Source organism: Zingiber officinale, chromosome 5A (assembly GCF_018446385.1).
Source record: "Zingiber officinale cultivar Zhangliang chromosome 5A, Zo_v1.1, whole genome shotgun sequence".
Taxonomy (NCBI): Eukaryota; Viridiplantae; Streptophyta; class Magnoliopsida; order Zingiberales; family Zingiberaceae; genus Zingiber; species Zingiber officinale.
Window position 1 is genome coordinate 53,131,735 of NC_055994.1, and position 6,542 is coordinate 53,138,276.

At 44.5% G+C, this 6,542-nt stretch overlaps 1 pseudogene; it reads left to right on the top strand.

The window, feature by feature from the left end:
• Positions 1-4,167: 4,167 nt before the first annotated feature.
• On the top strand, positions 4,168-5,306 carry LOC121980483 (annotated as a pseudogene).
• Positions 5,307-6,542: the final 1,236 nt, after the last annotated feature.

Below are 6,542 nucleotides of genomic sequence, written 5' to 3' on the forward strand. Positions count from 1 at the left end.
AAGATCTAACTTCATCTCTTTACTGGGCAAGGAAAGCGGCACGGGATCGCAAGAGACTCGGGCTCTATCGGGAAAAGACCATGAAGCAGCTGGTTCAGCACCTATTGTGAATGGTTAGAGTTCATGGAAAGATCTTTCGTAGTTTTGAATTTACCTCGGGCAAACAAAAAAACTCTTTCTCACGTCGCGAACAAGCAAATACCTAGAATGACTAAGAAGGCCTAGAAGAGAAAATGCTGCTGTTGAGTCCCGTGCCGTAGAGTGCTTTCCTCTTTCCTCACGAGCCTTGCATACGGCTACGCTCCGGTTGCTCTAGTCTTTCCCTCCCGGAAGCTATTGGCACAATGCGTAGAAGAGACTCAATAGTTAATGATGCGCTAAAGAAGCACAAGGGAAGGAAGACAGTCTTTCGAAGAAGATGGCTCTCAAGTAAGGGAGAGTGAGGAGCGAATGATAATGACGCCTCGAAGAGCGGAGATTCAAGCTGAAAGATCGGGCAGCGCTCGATAGCTCAGTAGTGGTGAAAGTGTTCTCCTAATGTACGCGAACTCCTCCGGAGCAAAGATTCTTCATGGCCTGAGGCCCCCCGTTGTATTGAGCCTACCGGGAAAGGACAAGGAGCAGCCTTGAATATCTATATAGGTTTAGTGCCGAATACTTCTTTACATTCCCCCAGAACTCATACTCTCAGACAAGAGCTCTACTGCCTATCAACCGGAACTTTGAGCAGCGAGTAGCTCGTACGGAAATTCCATTCTTAAGCTGCTCCGGACGAGCACTCGGTAAGAAAGGAGCGGACAGGTGCCTCTGCACTTGAAAGAGAATGGTCTTTGCTTTCGTATGAAGGGAAAAAAGCACTACTTTATGATCGACTTCACTACCTCACGAGAGACTGAAAAGAGGAGATCGTATAGCCATTGCCCTGCTCTCGCTCCTCGAGAGTCATTGAAGTTAACCTATCAACATCTCTTGCCTCCCCGGACTCCAGTGGGATTGACCCTTGATTTCAAGATTCAAGCAAAGGACGAGGGTAAGACTTATGAATTAGAGTAAGCTGACGAGCTACTGCTACTGGCTAATCTACTGAGAAGTTAGGTAGATCCAATTCCAATGCGATAAAAGAAAGTGAGAGAGTGTCATTTCATTTCCCGTCTTCGTCGTATTGAATGATCCTGGTCGATGACGTCCTGCATACAGCCGCGGGTTGGGCCGAAAGAAGAAAGGGCAAGTCAGCACTGAGGCGAGAGGCTCCACCACATGGACTTTCTACTTAATAGTTGCGGCCCGCGCAAGAAGTGCTTTTCTCGCTCGAGCCTATACCGCGCGTCGCTATCGCTATCTACGCTCAACTACTCTTCGCGAGTATCTCGCTCGCGTCGGAAACCTCGCTACCTACGCTTGCTCGCCCTATATCGCACTCTACCAGTTATCGCACATCGAGGTAGATCAACCAGCACATCCTCTTCATTACTTGGATCGTGCCCTTAGGAGCGCGTCTCCACTATAGCGCATTCCGCACATTCTCGTCATTATTTGTGCTTTTCCGGTCCATTATCGCACATCGAGGTAGATCAACCAGCACATCCTCTTCATTACTTGGATCGTCATACTCTCTCGCATTCGCTCGCCCTTATCGCACATGATGTGCTTTTTCTCTCGCACAGCCTCTCTCTTATCGCACAACATCAGCAGAATGTGCTTTTAACCGTGCGATGTAGTGCAGAAGCACACAAGACCAAAGAAAGCGCCCTCACTCTGAAAGGCACTGAGCGCGCTGAGGAAAGAATGGCTAAGGCAATGAGAGCAGAGAGAGAGAGCCCTAGCACTTCGAAGAAAGAACCTACCATCCAGAACTATTTCATTGCCTAAGGCATGGGCGGTAGGTGAGGTAAAAAGAAGGAGATGTAGCACCCTGGCTCACTGGGTACTAGACGAGGACACTTTGACAATTGGCAAGATCTCCATTCAGAGAATGCCCCTTTCGGAACTCCGGGAAAAAGTCAGCAGGTCTCATATATGAGCAGAAGTCGTGGTCGCAGCTCAGCCGATTCTCTTTACTCCATGTGTCAAAGATCCGAAAAGCTAGACCTTGATTCATGTGCTCTCGCACTATGATCCGATTCGCTTGGCACGCTTGATTGATTGAAAGAGCGGAATGCGTTAGTGGACTGCTAGCGGCTTACGACTCTCTTATTATAAATTGGGAAGAGGAAATCTATATCTGATATTGGGATTGAGGAATGAAGCTAGCATTGTTTGAGGTCATAGAATCGCTTTGACCAATGACTTAATCTTTTCATTTCACCAGTCACCGATCCAAGTGATATCCATTTCCATGTTGATTGAGCGGAGTTGCTCGGAAGACGGGGGGGGGGGGAGAGATTAATGACTATCAATCTTTCTTCTCTTATTCTTATGAGGGGAAGATCCTTCCTCAGCCCTTATTGTAGTTATTGCTCACTTTGAAAGAATTGTTCGCGACCAAAAAAGAGAAGTAGGTGCAGTCCATAGCATTACCTAGACTGAGGCCACAGACAAACAGGAGTGATTCTTGTGACAAGTCCTTCCCACCGTCGGCCGAACATTTCTAAATTATACTAGTAGTCCCGAGAAAGCTCCCTTAAACCATGAACGGAACCAGCAGCTGCGTAAGTGAATAGGAATTCCATGTTTTCGTTGCTGCTCTTTCGAACCTGACTGAAAGAATAGTTGAGTGGAGTTCGAGTGAAGTTCTTTCCAACCAACCGTTCTAGGCATCATGCCCTATTTAGTCGTTCGTATCTTTGATTCTTATTTTGATCTAGTAGGAGCGAGACCCACAGTGATGGGCAGTATAGTTCCAAATGCATAGTGCATGACCTGCCCGAGCCGCGCTTTGAACAAGAAAAATTTGAATTCATGCTCGTGCTTTTGCTGATGGGTTTCGTTCAATGGAAGTTGAGAGAGAAGGTATGAGTGAACGGGGAAGATCAAAGAGTCCGAGATTCCGGGTCCCGAACGTGAGAGAGAGTCTTTGGTCCGAGTGATCCGGGGCATCTAACGTTAACTGTATTAGTATTTTAATGGCAGAGAGAGTCTTTGGTTCGAGTGATCCGGGGCATCTAACGTTAACTGTCTTGCTATTTGAATGCCAGAGAGAGTGTTTTCAGAGTGAATGCATGAATGCCAGGACAGCTATAGAAAGTAGAGAGTGAAATCCAATTCTTCGACGGGTAAGAAAGGTGAAAGAGAGAATTTCTTTATTCTTTCTATAAGGAATAGACCTTCTTTCCTTGGACCATAGGATATATGAAAAGTAGATCATTCAATGGGTCCCACATTGAATCTCAAATCGATCTTTGCTACATGCAAAAAAACACATCGAATTCGAAGAAAGAGAGAGTGAGCAGTTGCAACCTAGGACCTAGGGGCAGGAAGGATGATATAAGCCATACGTGCTACTGCTTCGATGGAATGTTAGATTGATTGACCGGACGGTCGTTCTCCTCTACTGTTGATGCATGTGTAAAGCATATAGCATATAGCAGATACGGAAGATACGGATATACTTTTGACTTTTCTTTTCCTGATTTTCTTAATAGCAAGAGTCGTGAATGGCTAAGGCCATAAAATACTATTGATGGGTTTTTTAGGCATGACTCGACTTTTCTAAAGTTGAATATAAGAACGTTCACTTTTGAGCTTGAATGAAAGATGCTGCCTCCGCTAGAAAGTGTATTTCTCATTCATAAGGCTGAGCTTTCTCCATCAAATGGAATGAAAGAACACTGTCTTCTCATGTAGAGGAATGATCCATTCTTTATATCTATTCTTGATTTTTTTATATACCATCCCAGAATTCAATATATTCATATCATTTAATTCATCGATAGCGACGTGAGAAAGTCAACGCCACTACTCCTGAACTCCTGAACACGGGCCTTCGCACTATTACTATTATAGATAGTCAAATAATGGGAGAAATTGGATTCAATTGTCAACTGCTCCTATCGGAAATAGGATTGACTACGGATTCGAGTTCGAGCCGGTTTCATCGTACGATTTTACCGATCTTACATGATTCTTCCTTTGTTCGTTCTATTCGATACTGGTAGGAAACCGACTCTTTAAAATAAAGAGGGGAAGCAGAACCAAGTCAAGATGATATGGATCACCCCTTCTTCTTGCGCCAAAGATCTGACCATGACTGCTATTTTAGAGAGACGCGAAAGTACAAGCCCATGGGGTCGGCAACTGGATAACCAGCACTGAAGTCTTTACATTGGATGGTTCGGTCTTTTGATGATCCCTACCTTATTGACCGCAACTTCCGTATTTATTATCGCCTTCATTGCTGCCCCTCCAATAGATATTGATGGTATTCGTGAACCAATTTATGGTTCTCTACTTTATGGAAATAAGAATCTTTCTGGTGCCATTCTTCCTACTTCTTTCCGCAGCTATAGGTTTGCATTTTGACCCAATTTGGGAAGCAGCATCCGTTGATGAGTGGTTATACAATGGCGGTCCTTACGAGTTAATTGTTCTACATTTTTGACTTGGTGTAGCTTGTTACATGGGTCGTGAGTGGGAACTCAGTTTCAGTTTCAATTTGGGTATGCGTCCTTGGATTGCTCTTGCATATGATGCTCCTGTTGCAGCAGCAGTTTTCTTGATCTATCCTATTGGTCAAGGAAGTTTTTCTGATGGTATGCCTTTAGGAATATCTGGTAGTTTCAACTTCATGATTGTATTCCAGGCAGAACACAACATTCTTATGCACCCATTTCACATGTTAGGTGTAGCTGGTGTATTCGGCGGCTCCCTATTTAGTGCTATGCATGGTTCCTTGGTCACCTCAAGTTTGATCAGGGAAACCACTGAAAACGAATCTGCTAATGAAGGTTAGAGATTCGGCCAAAAAGCGAGGAATAGACTTATAATATCGTAGCTGCTCATGGTTATTTTGGGCGATTGATCTTCCAATATGCTAGTTTCAACAATTCTCGTTCTTTACATTTCTTCTTGGCTGCTTGGCCTGTAATTGGTATTTGGTTCACTGCTTTAGGTATTAGCACTATGGCTTTCAACCTAAATGGTTTCAATTTTAACCAATCCGTAGTTGACAGTCAGGGTCATGTTATTAACACTTGGGCTGATATCATCAACCGTGCAAACCTTGGTATGGAAGTAATGCATGAACGTAATGCTCACAATTTCCCTCTAGACCTAGCTGCTGTTGAAGTTTCATCTACAAATGGATAAGACTTTTGTCTTAGTGTATCTGAATTGTTAAAGAAATGTAGCAATACCCTGAAATAACAATACCCCGTCTGGGAGCGTGGAAGAGAGAAGTGACGCACGCCTCCTCTCCAAAGCACGAAAGGAAAGCTCGGGCGGGTCAAGTCAAAAAAGAACACGAAACTCTCGCTTTAGAAAGAACTCAAAGTCCGGAAAAGATGCTATAGTTATATCTAGAGGAATGAGTCTCTCTTCGGCAGTCAAAGTTCAAAAGTGTCTTTCTATTTTCTTTTTTTCAATCTCAGATTGACCAATCACGGATCTACTCTTCATGGGTTCGAGTCGTGCCCTGCCTATAAGAATCAAAGGAGCTCGTTCGACCTGCTCTGCTTTACGGTGCGATGGGGAGGAAAGACTCTTTCAAAGGTAAGACCATACGAGTGCGGAAAAACGGGCTCTGTCGGTGACGAAGCTCAGAATGAGGAAATAGCACTCGGAATGGGAATAGGAAGAATAATATACGTTCATGGAAGTTGAGCTAATAGGCTTGAATATAAGGCACTTTCTTCCGTGACGCCGGCGATCGGATAGATGCCTCGGGAGGGGTTGTGACCCTTGTTAGGCTGAACAGCCGGTAAAGAACTTTGATTGTTAGCTCATACTTCTACCGGATAGGCAAGACTTGATTGAAGTGAGTACTGTACTGACTCTTGCCACTATTTGCATCTAACCTATGCTCTAGGCTGAAATTGAAGGCTCTGAAAGAGGCGAAGACAGACATATTTGACTTCTCGAACCTACGCCAGCTAAACTAAAGGAATGATTGTCACTAGGCCTGTTCTCCTCTATCGCTCCTGGAAAGGTTGGTTTTTGAATCCCAACCAGAAGTTTGGCCCGAACTGCTTTATTTTATATTGATTCTTTCTATACCTTTCAAGAGTGGCATGGCAGGATCATAAATGATTTCAGCACCTAAGCTTCACTTTGAGTTGTTCAGTTGAACTCAGATCTCTAAGCTTTATTCCGCCCTTTCTATTGAACTTAGAAGAGTGAGTGGGAATGCCCGCCCTGCAGAACGAGAAGGTGTTTACGAAGAAGGGAGTGATTCAAGACTAACCTAACCTAACCTAAGTATCCGACGCGAACTCACCTAACGAAGAGAGAGAAAGAGCCAGCGCTCATGCTAACCTTACTACTGTAGCCCGTGCGAATGAAGCCAGCCAGCTCTATCGATCTCTCTTCTGGGTCTGACCCCATTCACTTCTTAGTGTGTGATGCCGATTACTCCATCTCTCTATAGTCTCTCGCTTGCTTATCCACAC